Source organism: Perca flavescens, chromosome 8 (assembly GCF_004354835.1).
Source record: "Perca flavescens isolate YP-PL-M2 chromosome 8, PFLA_1.0, whole genome shotgun sequence".
Classification (NCBI taxonomy): Eukaryota; Metazoa; Chordata; class Actinopteri; order Perciformes; family Percidae; genus Perca; species Perca flavescens.
Window position 1 is genome coordinate 25,935,362 of NC_041338.1, and position 17,081 is coordinate 25,952,442.

Here is a 17,081-nt window from a genome sequence, read left to right on the forward strand (position 1 = left end):
GTGTCTCATGTTACGTTGTTTTTTGTACATGCTGTGACTATACAAATCACAACATGTAAATAGGAACATGTTGGCGTTATTTTGTCACTTTTGTCACAATTGGGAGCAGTTGGCTAGTTGGAACCAGTTACCTGCAGGATCTGTGCTGGGCTAAGCTAATGCTGGAACCGTACAGCACGCACGGAGATGAGAAGGATATATATCGACTTGTCTAACTCTGGGGGTTACGGTGAATAAGCTAAATTCTCAATAAGTCGGCCTGTTCCTTTAAGATAACTCTTGTTATGATTTGAAACTATAAATAAAATTGAATTGAATCAAAACCACCGGGAGAGTCCGGTCGACGGTACAGCCCCAGTAAAACTGAGATCCCATTAGCGCTAGCTTCACAGCATTCGGGTCCAGTCAAAAGAATGCAGATTAGCTTGTGTCAGACAGTTTGGTGCTGGTGATTTGCATTGGTGCATATTTATGCAGGAGAAACACTGCAATCCTTATCCTCTAAGTTTCTCCTACAGCATAGGCAATATTCACTAATGATGTTCAATAGATAGAAATGAAGAAATTAACCTTAACATGCATTTCTTTGTCCCACTTCAACATACTGCCTTCACATGTCACAAAATGGGGTGTGTCCTGTGCTCCTGGTTATATGGATATTGATTTTGTTTCCAAAGACCAGCTCTAAAAACTTAGAAGTCAGCTAAAGATTGTAGAAAGTCAGTATTGTTTTTAACTTAATGAAAAACCATTCTGACGCTATCAAACAGGATTTGTGAGGGTTTCATAAGCCCAAGAGGTTGGAGAATGTAGTTCAACTCACTGAAAACTCTGCACTGATATACAACTTATTTTTAACAGCACAATGAACACATACATTTGTAATGTGGATTCAACCTTCTTTCTCTGGGTTACATCAGACTACGATTCATCAAACTAGGTAATAGCTTTGTAATCCTTCTCTTGTTTGGTACAAAATTCATAACTCCATACCATACACCCACACATGAACACAAACACACAAAAACGATCACACACACACACTCTCACACATGGTTTGTTCCATATTCACCATGAGCAACAGGTGTGACAACAGCCTGGATGAACTGAGTGAGTAGGTGTTTGTGTTTTGATGATTAGTTAAGGATGACTACATGCCAACACATTAGGCCTCATGCAGCCAAAACACACACACAGTTTTGCCAATGTCCCAGGGGTTTAGCAACTTCTCACCTACACCCACCACCTGTAAAGTAATTGCCTGAATAACATATATCCACTGCCTACTATTACACATTAAGACAAAGCTGAGCCCTTTGATGAAAATACGTGTAAATAAAAAGAAACAACCTTGTTTTGAAATTTGTATTCTTCCGGTTGGAAGGTATAGTCATTAGTCGGTTTGAGTAAATTAGTGTTGAAGACAGCTGTGAAACTTCATCTTTAGTAGTCATTGAGAAAGATATTCATTGTACCAATGGTTGATGGTATTTTTTGGAACTGCACAATGGATTTTGTCAGATGAGTACAACATTCGACAATAAACTGGCCTAAAGCAAGCAGGTTAAACAAAAGAAGGCTTTCTATGCTTTCTTTCTTTTAGATCGTTGCGGTCCAAAATGCCTGATTTTGCGGGAGCTTTTGTAAAAAATAGCAATACAAGTTGTGATGTCTTCTGTATTTTTGTTGCAATGAAGTTGCATTTTTTTGTTTATACTTCTTTAAAAATGTAAAGGAAACTTGTTTTGGGGAGAATAAAACTACAAAAATAAATGTATTGAATGACTCAATTTTGAACATATCTTTCAATGGCTTGTTGATCTTTACATTGTTAGTTAATTTCCTATCCTGGCCTGGGACACACATTCATACTGTTTGATAAACTACTTATTGGACTTTAACTTATCATTGAACTTAACAATAACGAGCGTAGCTGTTCCCAATTTAGGTCATCCTGTACGTCTCATCTCCGGTTTTTCCTGCATCCACCGTGTGTGTTTGTGCGTGTGCACATGTGTGTGTGCACGTGTCAGTCGCGGGGGGAACTGAGCAGCAGCCCCGCCCACTGCAGAAAGCCAACAGGATTGACACACTTTCAGTGACTTCAGAGTGAAAAAACGTTACAGCGCACATTGATGTTAAAATGTATACAGGTTGGCAGGACGGTCTGAAATGTTTTACACGGTAAATCAGTCCCCTCCAGGATTTCGCGGCCTTTCATTTTTAGATTGTTGCGGACCAAAATGCCTGATTTTGCAGCAAATTTTGTAAAAAATTGTGATAAAAGTTGCGATGTCTTTTGTATGTTTGTTGCAATGAAGTTGCAGGAGACAATGAAAGTTGCCAAAAAAGTTGTGATTTTCTTTTGTATAGTTCTTTAAAAATAAAAAGGAAACTTGTTTTAGGGAGAATAAAACTACTTTGGGCTGAGTTTTCCTAGTAACCTTACCATCAAGACTCAGGATGCTGCAAATGTTTGTATAATATGAAATTGGCTCAGTGGGTAGAGCAGGCACACATATACTGAGAGGTTTATGCCTCGTGACGATTTCCTGCATGTCTTCCCCCTCTCTCTCCCCTTTCTCACTTAGCTGTCCTGTCAAAATTAAAGGTGGAAAAGCCCAAAAAAGTGGCTGTGGATTTAAAGGTCCCATGACATGGTGCTCTTTGGATGCTTTTATATAGACCTTAGTGGTCCCCTAATACTGTATCTGAAGACTCTTTCCCAAAATTCAGCCTTGGTGTAGAATTACAGCCACTAGAGCCAGTCCCACAATGAGCTTTCCTTAGGACGTGTCATTTCTGTGTCTCCATCCATCCATCCATCTTCGTCCGCTTATCCGGTGTCGGGTCGCGGGGGGAGCAGCTCCAGCAGGGGACCCCAAACTTCCCTTTCCCGAGCAACATTAACCAGCTCCGACTGGGAGATCCCGAGGCGTTCCCAGGCCAGGTTGGAGATATAATCCCTCCACCTAGTCCTGGGTCTTCCCAGAGGCCTCCTCCCAGCTCGACGTGCCTGGAACACCTCCCTAGGGAGGCGCCCAGGGGGCATCCTTACCAGATGCCCGAACCACCTCAACTGGCTCCTTTCAACGCAAAGGAGCAGCGGCTCTACTCCGAGCTCCTCACGGATGACTGAGCTTCTCACCCTATCTCTAAGGGAGACGCCAGCCACCCTCCTGAGGAAACCCATTTCAGCCGCTTGTACCCTGGATCTCGTTCTTTCGGTCATGACCCAGCCTTCATGACCATAGGTGAGGGTAGGAACGAAAACTGACCGGTAGATTGAGAGCTTTGCCTTCTGGCTCAGCTCTCTTTTCGTCTAACGGTGCGATAGATTGAATGCAATACCGCACCCGCTGCGCCCGATTCTCCGACCAATCTCCCGCTCCATTGTCCCTCACTCGCGAACAAAACCCCAAGGTACTTGAACTCCTTCACTTGGGGTAAGGACTCATTCCCTACCTGGAGAAGGCATTCCATCGGTTTCCAGCTGAGAACCATGGCCTCAGATTTAGAGGTGCTGATCCTCATCCCAACCGCTTCACACTCGGTTGCGAACCGATCCAGTGAGTGCTGAAGGTCGCAGGCCGATGATGCCATCAGGACCACATCATCTGCAAAGAGCAGTAATGAGATCCCCAGCCCACCAAACTGCAACCCCTCCCCACCCCGACTACGCCTCGATATCCTGTCCATAAATATTACAAACAGGATTGGTGACAAAGCGCAGCCCTGGCGGAGGCCAACCCTCACCTGAAACGAGTCCGACTTACTACCGAGAACCCGGACACAGCTCTCACTTTGGTCATACAGAGATTGGATGGCCCTGAGTAGAGACCCCCTCACCCCATACTCCCGCAGCATCTCCCACAGTATCTCCCGGGGGACCCGGTCATACGCCTTCTCCAAATCCACAAAACACATGTAGACCGGTTGGGCATACTCCCAGGCTCCCTCCAGGATCCTTGCGAGAGTGAAGAGCTGGTCCGTTGTTCCACGACCAGGATGGAATCCGCATTGTTCCTCCTCAACCCGAGGTTCGACTATCGGCCGAACCCTCCTTTCCAGCACCTTGGAGTAGACTTTACCAGGGAGGCTGAGAAGTGTGATACCCCTATAATTGGCACACACCATCTGGTCCCCCTTTTTAAAAAGGGGAACCACCACCCCAGTCTGCCCCTCCTTTGGCCCCGTCCCAGACTTCCACGCAATGTTGAAGAGGCGTGTCAACCAGGACAGCCCCTCCACACCCAGAGCCTTGAGCATTTCTGGACGGATCTCATCAATCCCGGGCTTTGCCACTGTGTAGTTGTTTGACTACATCAGTGACTTCCGCCTGGGAAATCGACGACAATCCCCCATTATCCTCCAGCTCTGCCTCTAACATAGAGGGCGTATTAGTCGGATTCAGGAGTTCCTCAAAGTGCTCTTTCCACCGCCCTATTACCTCCTCAGTTGAGGTCAACAGTGTCCCATCCTTACTGTACACAGCTTGGATGGTTCCCCGCCCCCCTCCTGAGGTGGCGAACAGTTTTCCAGAAGCACTTTGGTGCCGACCGAAAGTCCTTCTCCATGTCTTCTCCAAACTTCTCCCACACCCGCTGCTTTGCCTCTTTCACGGCAGAGGCTGCAGCCCTTCGGGCCCTTCGGTACCCCGCAACTGCCTCCGGAGTCCTCCGGGATAACATATCCCGGAAAGACTCCTTCTTCAGTCGGACGGCTTCCCTGACCACCGGTGTCCACCACGGTGTTCGTGGGTTACCGCCCCTTGAGGCACCTAAGACCCTAAGACCACAGCTCCTCGCCGCAGCTTCAGCAATGGAAACTTTGAACATTGTCCACTCGGGTTCACGTTTGGGCTTACCAGGTCTGTCCAGAGTCTTCCCCCACCCCCTGACCCAACTCACCACCAGATGGTGATCGGTTGACAGCTCTGCCCCTCTCTTCACCCGAGTGTCCAAAACATACGGCCTCAGATCAGATGAAACGATTATGAAATCGATCATTGACCTTGCCTAGGGTGCTCTGGTACCAGGTACACTTATGAGCATCCCTATGTTCGAACATGGTGTTCAAGTATAGACAATCCATGACTAGCACAGAAGTCCAACAACAAACAACCACTCTGGTTTAGATCAGGAGGCCGTTCCTCCCAATCACGCCTCTCAGGTGTCTCCATCATTGCCCACGTGTGCGTTGAAGTCCCCAGCAGAACAATGGAGTCCCCCACTGGAGCCCCATGCAGGACTCCAGTCAAGGTCTCCAAGAAGGCCGAATACTCCGAACTCCTGTTTGGTGCATATGCACAAACAACAGTCAGAGCTTTCCCCACAACCCGCAGGCATAGGGAGGCGACCCTCTCGTCCACCGGGTAAACTCCAACACAGCGGCGCCAGCCGGGGCTTGTGAGTATCCCCACACCCGCCCGGCGCCTCACACCCTGGGCAACTCCGGAGAAGAAAAGAGTCCAACCCCTATCCAGGAGTATGGTTCCAGAACCAAGACTGTGCGTAGAGGTAAGCCCCACCAGATCTAACCGGTAGCGCTCCACCTCCCGCACCAGTTCCGGCTCCTTCCCCCACAGAGAGGTGACGTTCCACGTCCCCAGAGCCAGCGTCTGCCGCCCGGGTCTGGTCCGTCGAGGCCCCTGACCTTCACTGCCACCCATGTGGCATCGCATCCCGCATTTCTGTGTCTGTAGCTTTAAATGCTATTGAGGAGGAGAGAGTGGGGGGGCAATGTGAAGGGTGGGGGTGTGGCTTTGACCAACTGCCACTTTGCTCGTTTGAAAGCCATGATAGGCTTGTTCGAGATGAACTGCGCCTTGCCTGTAAAGCGGACGAGAGCAGGCGGCAGCAGTGGGGGGAGGTGACAAAAGTCCGCTCTCAAGTCGGACAGTTTTCCAGCTGATTCCAGCAGCATTCAGGCTGAACAGGAAGTGACACAAACAATGTGGTCCGATTCCGATTTAATAAAATGTTATCAGACCCATATATCAGCTCCTACACAGTCTCCAGTTGATTTTATTATGATAGAGTAGCTGTCAGAATGCTCTACATGCGATCTGTTGCTGATTTTAATTACCAACAGACTGTAGATGATCTGTAATCTGATCAGATTTAGTCTCTCTGACTTCTAAACTTAACTATCAGCCTCACAACAGGTGTTCTGTACACAATAAGCCTTTAAATCAGACAAATAGCAGTTAAAATCCCTCCGATTCAAAATCAATAAAAAGTTTATATAAAACGTCATCATGTTGAGTCGATTCTGAACCAATCAGCTGTTCGATCAGCTGAGAGACCGGCGTTTCCCAGCATGCCCCTGAGTCCGCCTGGCTCTTGCAGTTGGTGAAAAGCAACTGCGCTACCTGCGTCTTAGAACTGCGGCCGCCTTGGTCTCGTGAGATTATCGTTGCCCACGTGTGCATGACGTCAGAGCAAGTCGGGATCAAGTCGGACACAAATCTAACCGGCATGCATTGGGCGGCGATCGCCGGTGATCAATTCTGCACAGATCTGGCTCATCTCGAACGAGCCTGATGTCTCTCTCTCATGGGTGGGCCAAATTCTCTGGGCGGGCAAAGCAGAGAAAGGGGAGGTAACCTTGCTCCTTATGACCTCATAAGGAGCAAGATTCCAGATCAGCCCATCTGAGCTTTCATTTTCTCAAAGGCAGAGCAGGATACCCAGGGCTCAGTTTACACTTATTGCCATTTCTAGCCACTGGGGGACCATAGGCAGGCTGGGGGAACGCATTTTAATGTTAAAAAACCTCATAAAGTGAAATTTCCATGCCATGGGACCTATAAGACAAAAAACAATAATTTATTGAATTAGTTAAATTTGAACATGTGTCAGTGACTTGTTGGTCTTTACATTGTTAGTTAATTTCCTAACCTGGCCTGGGACACACATTCATACGGTTTGATAAAGTAATGTTACTTATTGGACTTTAACTTATCATTGCACTTACAATAGTGAGCGTAGCTGTCCTCAATTTAGGTGATTGTGTCGTCTCATCTCTGGTTTTTCCTGCATCCACTGTGTGTGTGTGTGTGTGTGTGTGTGTGTGTGTGTGTGTGTGTGTGTTTGTGTGTGTGTGTGTGTGAGAGCACGTCAGTCGCGGGGGGAACAGAGCAACAGCCCTGCCTGCTGCAGAGAGCCGACAGGATTGAAACAGCAGCAGCTTTCAGTGACTTTTGTGGAAAATCATTACAGCGTACATTGATGTTAAAATGTATAAAGGTTGGCAGGACGGTCTGGAATGTTTTGTTTAGTCTTTCACTGTACGTTTTGTTGGTAAATGTGAGATGTTTGGGTCACACACGTCTCGTCTTCATATCAGAAACGAGGAAATTGATTTGTCGACATAAGTGTGTTACGTCAACCCGTTCTCACTCCCGCTTGGTCAGTGGCTCTCAGAGTCACATACTGATACAAAGTCTGGCACGTGGGACTACTATGATTGGTTGAAGTCGCGGGACACTCCGGTTATTGGTCAAACTTGCGGAAAAGTTGCGATGATTCGTCAAAATTGCGAGTCGCACCGAATTCATGGTGATTGGTTGAATTTGTGTGAATTGTTGCAATCACGACATCGCAAAATCCTGGAGGGACTGGTAAACTGAAAAAGAAACCCTTAATCTGTGGTTAAAAGCACTATCAAGTTTTCTTTCCATGGAAAAATTTGCAATACAGTGAAAACTGGGAAACTTTCAAAGAAATGTATGGTTCATTCTTTGATTTCCTGAAAAGTCCAATGGAGGACTCCCACAGATATTGTATGTTTTCAAATATAAATACTGACTTAAGTAATGTATGGACAAGCTGTGCATCAATTGTAACTTTTTATGTATTACTTTATTTTATCATTCACGTTTTGTTTATCTTAGAACATATATGCAAAAACCCGGAGTAACTGTATTAAATAAATATCAAAATAGTTACCACTTTTTTTGCTATTATATAATCACACCAAAATAATGTTGAGTCATACATATCACAATAAAAGTAATACAAAACATGTTTTACAGTGTTGTCGGCCTCAGTGACAAAAAAACGCAAATTCTGAATTTCATCAATAGATTTATTTACAAAATATACTTTTTCTTGCAGTCCGGTCAAATAAGGTTGAAATAACCTCACAGACCTCACGTCAGACACTAAGCTGTGCCTTCAGCGCCCACAGCCTGCCACTGTTCAGCACCATGGACAGCAATCCTTAGTGTCAAGCAATGCACACGACTGCAGAGTGCTTGGGATGCTGTTCATTTCAAACTGACTCAGCGGCACCATTTCACAAAAATAAGCTCTGTAACACAGCATATATAATGTATGTTGCCTGCTGAGGAAAGGGAACCGACACAGACAGACCTGACAGCCCCAGGGAGTCAAATGAGTGAAGGAGAAAAGTTGATTATAAGGCTTTTAACGACTCCGCTAATTACCATTGATGCTAATTAGCTAGAGCTCTAAGTTAAGTGCACGGAGGGTAATCAGTGTCTGGAACGAGACAGAAGTTGGAGTCAAACTATCATTTCTCAACCCTTCATGGGGCACAGTAAGACGTTATGCACTGTGCTGTTATGTCCCAGAAATGTTAGTGTGCTAATATTGCTGACATCTCACAGGCCCTCGCGATGACAGTGAAAGTTTTTATTGTAAGACAGTCTTAGCATAGCAATGGAGTTACTTTGATACTTACAAGAATGGCATCTTTGTAATCAGAGATGTATAAAATTAATCTTCAATATTCGACCTCCACAGCAAAGGTTAATGTGTTGGTTTATTTCCCAGTGTGTAATCATTCTGATCAATGCACTATTTCTCATAACACACAACAACACACACACAGACACACACACGTCCATTTAACTTGACTTATGTTGTCTGTGACTGTTATTTTGTGCAGTAAATCCAGGTTTCTCCTGATGCTGAGATACCAGCTTAATCTTCTCCCGGGCTGTCGACACAACAACCGCTGGGGCTGATTTACTGTGGTCAGCTTCAATTACCAACCCTGGAAGCCAAAGGTATTTCTCGGGGTCCGTTTTTTTTTTTTTTTTTATTTAACAATTATTTTTAATGAGACTGCCTCCAATCTGTCTGCATGTGGGTCCAGGGGCTCTTGACAAATCTGTCCTTCAGAGGGCATCCTCCTCACTCTGATCTGTAGTTCCACTTCATTTCCGTCATTCTGTGTGTAGAGCCGCTATCAGTATGTTTCACCTGGCACGACGTCTCACCAGTGGGAAGATGGGCTGTATAACTGATATGGCAGTATGGTATATGTAGTTCTAAAAATGAAGTCACTCAAATATACTGTATGATGATGAATGGAGGTTTGCTGCTGGCCCTAGAGCTGTTGCTTGAACTACAGACTGTACTTCCGCATACGGACACAAAGAATATAAAAGAGGATCAAAAGAGACAGTCGTCACTTTCTCTCTCTCTTTCTCAAACTCAGAACTAACTCAGATTAAACTGTAAAACTAGGCAGTGCTGATCAAATATAAACAAAATGTGGTTACTGTATTGGCTATTTCTCACCTAATAAGTTTTTCAGAAACACATTTCAGCTTACCTTTAACTGTTATACGAGATTGTTTGTTACCAGGTGGCTACCATTCTGTGGCAATAAGGATGAGTTTGACAAGCTCGCATTACGTCACCCGCCAGCAGGAGAATTTATTGGTCCGGTGCGGCAGACTGCATTCTAGCAGTTGTAGTTTTTCTACCTTTTGAGCAAAAAGGGAATAACTCAGCTTCTTTTCTCCGTTTTTATCACAATATAATTCACGTCTGTGTCCCCTCTTGGATATTTCAGCACCGGGGGAAAGGGGTTTGTTGTAATGTTACTCCCCAGGAGAATTACTTTGCCAGTGGGGATGGGGGTGGAGGGCAGCATCTCCGGGGCAGACCGGAGACACCTAGATGACTCGATTTAGGCCCAACGCGGGTGCCATCGCCGGGGATCTGATATGGTCTGTTCCCCGACGGCTCATTGAACCTCCTGTTATTGCTGTTAGCGTCGTTAGCAGTTTGTTAACCAGTTTGTGCTGGTTGAGTTCAGGTTGCAGTAGTCGCTGGCTGGGGGCCAACTGTGGCTGTTGGCGGGGAGTAAGGAAGACAGACCGGCTAAATTAGCATAAGATTAGTCGTCTATCAATACAGCTAACATTACGCGGTGAATTTAATCATGGGGTAGCGCAACGCTGATAACAGTGGTCAAAACAATTATATTAAAAATAACTGAACAATCATCACGGACAACATACAGCATTCAGTAACAAAGAATGACTAACATTATTAAATCTGTTGAGGAGCAGATTTAGCCATGCTGGTCGCCATCCTTGTCTCTGAACTGAAAAAACAGCTTCTCTGATCTATTTTCTCCACCAGGCCTTGATCCTCTGCTGCTGCTGATTGTACATCTCCGAAGGGGCTCCGGCTCAAGGAGAGTGTCTCCTGCTGTGATTCCAAGCAGAGATCCTGGTTGTAGGGCTGTGGGCGCACTATAGGCATCTGCAGCGTGCTGTTTGTCAATGCCATTCATGTCCCAAAGGGAACTCGTATCTACTGGGTTGACTGTTCAATTCACCAGCATGACCTTATGACTGTAGGCAGTAATCACAGTATGGGGTTCTTATGGTGTTTGTGTGCTCACATGCATGAGTGTCTGGGAGGGAGAAATAAAAAGTACAAGCATGAAGAGCGAGAGACAAAACAGTAGATATGATTCATGTGTCTGTTTGTGCTGACATCTGCCTGTCCTGGAGTTTTAGCCATGTTTGTATATATTTTGTCTGAAAGATTACTGAATACCACATTCTTATTACTTTTTCTATGACTCTAGCCTCAGGCTGTTGTGTTTGTTTCGTGCCTTCACCTGTGTCTCTTGCAGTAATTAGATACATTGCATGTGTCACACTGAGTTTTGTCTCCTGTTAAACTCTGACCAGATAGTGATTGAGTTGTAGCACTCTTTTATCTTCTACCTTGGTCCTGTGATGAAGAGTTCTCCCTGTGGGCCTAGCACTCTGGCTTAATTCGTTGTGGTAAGAGAGCTTGTAATGTTGCTCTACACGGTAATCACTCAGAGCTGCTCCACAAACTCACCATCAAAACACACACACACACACACACACACACACACACACACACACACACACACACACCATTAATGGGAGAATAGCAGCATTGAAAAAAGAATCAACTTTGCCAACATCGAAAGAACACAGCGTACACTAGGCGAAAACCTCAATCTAAATAACAAATCAGCACTTGTGTTGCCCATGGCAATGATGGTGTCTGCCTTCTGCTGCCCTTTAAATATTGGAGTGAGTGAATTTGGTTATATAGTTGTTGTTTTTTTACCTCTAGCCATGCAGTGTGACTAACATTGGCAAACAGGCAGACAGGCACAAGCAGAGTGTTTGATGGCTGTAAGAAGCAACAGTGACTGTAAGGGCTGTAAGCTGCTGTGCCTCACAGACTGTTCATCTGACGTACCAGCTCTATGGTTGTTGTTCTTTAGCTGAACCTGCACTGCGACCTCCCTAAAGGTGGGTGAGCCAAAAGAGAATTTTTCTACAGTGACAAGCAGAGTCACATACATTAACCTAAAACAAAACAATTGAGTTGTGGATATACCCTATAGAAGTAGTAAATGCCTGTATAATACAAAATATACACTATATGTTGCATGACTGCCAATCATGCATATTTAATGCCCCAAACCAAAAGATTTTCTTTTCTTTTCTTTACTGAAATAATAGTCTTGCTTCACCAGACCTTCCTCCACAGCACTGTGGAGGAGGGTCTGGCTAGTCCACACAGAATTACGGGATGGGAGAAAAACATGCTGTGGTTTATTGGCATTTCTTTAAACCACTCACAATTGTCATGGGCGGCGCTAAGCACCTGGAAAAGCCACGGTGCCGCTGCAAAATAGCCTCGGGAAGGAACTTATAGACATCAGATGTCCCCCTAATCCAAATACCATATCTGACAAGAGCAAATGTTTTTCAGAGAATATTGCATAGTATGACTGTAATCATACAGAAATACGTTATTATGAAGAGAATGAAATAATTGCTTGTGAATTGTTTTAATTACTCATTTATTATTAGTAAGGCCAATTTTTTGTTTTTTCTTGTCCCCACGGGTCTGCTGCTCTGCTAATACACAGCAGCTTGTTTGCCTGGTAGTGGATGAAAAATTCCTGTCCTCTGAGCATCTGTTCAGTACAGCAGGAATGTTGCTTCTCCCCAATGCCCCAGACTACTTGTCTTCACAAAATACAACTTAGAGAGATGTGAGCATAGCTACTGGCTAAAGCCACACCATTGTACCAATGCACACGTTACTATACAAACATTTAAATTGTATACTCAATTAAGAGGGGAAAGGCCACTTTCCAATTAATGAAAGGACACTTTTGCAGAGGGAAAATAATTAATCTTTATCCTTCAAACTTGGTGAAATGATAAAAAAGTTTATGTACTGGGGTTTTAATGAATCCAATTCAATCCCAAAAAAATAACGTAGGAAAATCTGGTGAAGTCATCCTTAGATATGTTCTCGTAGGTGAAGGACAGTTTACTGGGCAGACTGTGATTGACAGAGCACACACTTGCAAACTATCAGCATGGTTAAGGTGAGTGGGTGGGTTCAGCCTACAGAGCTCCATCAGAGAGCAAAGGCTGTGTAACTGTGCTCTGAGTGCCACTGCTCTTTGTTTCTGAAACCGTTATTCAGCCAGATTTGTCCTGTTTTATGGTTCATGGTCCAACCCAATTGACTGGTCAATTCTGGCCTCTCTGGTGCCCCACTTACCCCTATTGTTAGATAGTGCTGCTCTGGTGTGCAGTGGTGGATGCAATTCTTTGGACCTGACGGAGTAAGCATATACGACTACAAGTGTTTGAGTCTAAAGAACATCAAGTGAAAAATACTTATCCTGAAGGAGGACATGGGATTTATCGTTTGTTTTTGTATTTTACCGTGGTGTCGAATTGGGTATCGAGAATCGTGAAATTTTACTGGTACTGGTATCGACTACTAAATGTCTGGTATTGTGACGTCCCTAGAAAGGTTATACTAGTGGACTTTGGAGTAACAAGTTAGCTTGCTACTTTAGACTCCATTGGAATAACAGTAACACCCAATGTTACATTCTAATTGTGATGACTAGCGTTCGCTAAATCAAAATAACTGAAACTTATCAGTCTAATTAACAGTCCTAAGCTTAAAAAAATCTTATACAGTATACTCCAAATAAGGTTATCATAATGCTACTACAAGAAATTTTTACCTTAAGGCATGCGAGCAGTCCAAAACTGACGTCCTGTCATTTCTTGCAAAACTAAGTTAAGGTTAGAGTTTGATGTCCACTGATATAGCATTGCACTCAACAACATCTTCCTTGTCCAAACCTGGCACTTACCTTACCCACAATGCAACTCAATCGCCTATAGTTTGGTCTGCTGTGCTAGTAGCCTTGTAACTAAAAGTAGCCTTGAGCCAATAGCCTCATGTAGATATGAGAAGGAGCTACAGAGGTCTTGTAAGCCTTTCTTGCTTACTCCTGATTTTGTTTTTCTTCCGTTTTTTCAAGTACTTTGTTTGGTTGAACAAACACATAAAAACAAATGGCATCTTCACACATGCCCAGTGCAAACACACACTGTCTGTGCCACAGCCACAGCTCAGATGTGACCCACAGTTATGTGTCAGTTATATAATGATGTTATTACATTGTTCTGAGCCAGTTTAATAGCAGGAAATCTGCCCAGTAGTATCCTAACCACTGCGAGGAAATCCCTATCAGCTGCAACCCTGTCCACCCCACTCTGCTGCTCTCCATTTGCCTGCATACTGACTCTGAGTCTTACATTTTGACCTCACACTGCACAGTATAGCATACAGAAGCTGAGCTGGGGTGCTGATACCACTGCATCAAATTCTGTTCTCAATTTAACACTTTAAAGTTTCTCTAAATATTTATCAGTAACGTTTCGAAATCCACATGAACAATTCTTCACATCGGCTTAAATATGTCTTATGTGACTTTTAAAGCTATTTTATTTCTTTACTTTTTCTTTTTTTACAAGTAATTTAAGCACCATTATATGTCTGGTGACTAAGGCTCTTAATGCCTACTCCTTAATGAAGGAAAAATAATAAATCTTTACATACTTTCCTGAAAAATATTAATTATTTTCTTTCCCACAGCCAACACAATTCTTCCAAACTAAATTGTTGACACACATCCCCTGTGAAATGGCCTCTGAGCGTCCCTCTCTGTCAGTTTGTGCTATTGATAAGAGACTGCATGTCCTGGCTGTCAATCATTCAATCAGTTATAAGCAGGCTGGTTGCGTCAGGTCATAATTTAGTTGTGAGTTCATCAACGGAAGAGCTATCACATAATTTCATCACTTCCTTTCATCAGCCAGACAGCCTTTCAGATATACTACTGCTCGGGATTCACCCCAGGAACCACAGTTTCACAGAGGGCCACCGGCTGAACGCAAGTGGATCAAAGTACAAAACCACGGGCTAGATTGAGGATTTTTTGGGGAAAATAATCAAGTATCAAAAGGTACTGCAAAAACAACCTTTTACACCATGTTATCAAGAGAAAACTATTTTTTTTATCTCATTAAAAAATAACAGCAATGACAAAACTAAAACAAACAATCTATGACTTATAAATAAAGGATAGAGAACATAAATGTGGCTAAAATGTTTACTTTCTTGCAGAGACACACACACAACCCTGTAAATAAAGCCTCTTAAGAGTGAATAATAGGCAAAAAGACAAGATGAGTGTCTGTGTCCCAGAAGTCTCGCATTGCCAGACCTTCACAGTGCTGAGGAAGAGGGTCTGGCTAGTCTACACAGCATTCTGGGATGGGAGAAATACATGCTCTGGTTTATTGACATTTCTTTAAACCAATCACAATCGTCTTAGGCAGCGCTAGGCGCCGGACAGAGTAATGATGCCTCTGCAAAATAGCCTCGGGAAGGAACTTGTTTTGGTGGAACGTGTGTATATTGCAACAGAAAGCTCAGATTGGAAAGATAGTCTAGCTAGCTGTCTGGATTTACCCTGCAGATATCTGAGGAGCAGTTAACCATAGTCCTCATAAATCGACCGGAGTTTAGAATGCCAACACGAAGAAAGTGGAAGGTAACGGACATCCAGTGGAATTTCCGGCGTCACCTGAACAATCCCGGAAATGAAACGTTGTCGATATAGACTAGTGTCCCAGTAGAGTGTGAGCTGGAGTCATCGAGCTAGATTAGCAGGTAAATACGTAAGTCATTGTCCATCTGGCGATTAGGAAGCACTGGAGTCATATCAAGAACTGTCACCAGCAGCCATAACATCACATTGAAATTCATGGAGACCGACTCAGTCATAAATATGACAATGCGGGGATGAGATGCTCGTGCATGCGCAAGCACATCAACCAACACACTGAACACAAAAGATACACAACACGCACTCATGAACATGCACATCAGAGCAAACACCTACTTGCATCCCAGCGGACGGGATGTAAATGCATTAACAACTCAGTGTGTGACGTGAGACAGAAGGGGAAGAGTGCCAGCTGACACAGGTGGCACAGAGCAGAGATACAACTTATTACAGCCAATACAAAAACACAGCTGAGGAGGGCTGTTTAGACAACAAATATGAGCAGCACAACGTCACAGGAAAGCAAAGACAGGAGGCATAGATGGGTTTGAAGAAAGGGAGAGAGGGGAGCTAAACCGAAAGCAAGTAGGGCATTAAAAAGGGGTGAAGAAATAGACAAAGAGGATGACAGAGAGAGTGAGTGAGTGAGTGAGTGAGTGAGTGAGTGAGTGAGTGAGTGAGTGAGTAAGTGAGTGAGTGAGAGAGAGGGGTGTGATAAGACAAACAGTTTGGCTGGACCAAAAGGGGCATGTTGGATTAGGACTGTCTATGGAGCCAGTTTTAAAGGTTGCCCAGCATCACTATTTATCTCACCTGCATCCAAATGATGGCACAGTTTAAAATACACCCTCTGCAGCAAGTGAAAGCGTGTGCATTTGTAAGAGAAAGACTTATTGTGCTCCACTGCACCTGTGGCAGGTTTCCAGCATTCAAAGGTAGATAAATGGTCTGCTCTTTCAGGCTGGCCTGCAATCTGAACAGTCCGCTGTTTATGAGAGAAGGGAAGTGAGAAAGAGAGAAAGAGAGAGAGAGAAAGAGATGAGAGGGGTAGGGTGGTGAGGAGTAAGCGAGTGGTGGACGATGAATAGGGAAATGCACAGTGGATGATTTGTAACATGTCTACCTTCTATTAATCTCCCCTAATGCACGTCTTCACTGCAGGGAGGGGGGAACAGAGCAGAAAAAGATGACAGAAGAGGAGAAAATTAAGGCAAGTCAGACGATTTTACAAACATGTAAAAACTGAGACAAATTATGTAATAAATGCAGACAGCATTTGAAATCAGAACCTCCCCCTTACTAAATAAGTTCATACAGTGTGTCTAAGCGTTTTCAGTCTTCTATCTCACAAAAGTCTGACCTAAAAGATATGCTCCTATTTTAATCAATCCAGCTGTCTACAGAGGTGCGCAGTGGCTTGCATTTTAATCATGCAATACATATGCTAAATGCAAGGGAAAAAACAAACCCTCAATTGAAAAAGCCTAACCATGAAACAACAACAAGTTTACGAAAAACAAAACTACTGATGATAGAGGCTTTTGATTTGGTTACTCAAGGTAGCTACCACAAAGTCCTTGAAAGTGTAATTATTACAAGCTGCAAAAACAAATGAGGACTTAACTTAGGTCTTAGGCTTATCCAGACCATGTTATTCATAAAAATAATAATAGTTTCCTGGCAGTTTAGTTTGAAATTACAAATATTTTGTCCCTACTTTTAACCAAATAGTATCAATTAGATCTCGTTAGATTAAAATGGATTAACCTAAAAACGTCAATTAACTAAATATCAGTAACTTTAGCAATAAACAAATCACCTCTAATTTAAATCCAAAATATATGAATGATCTGTGAATGTAATGT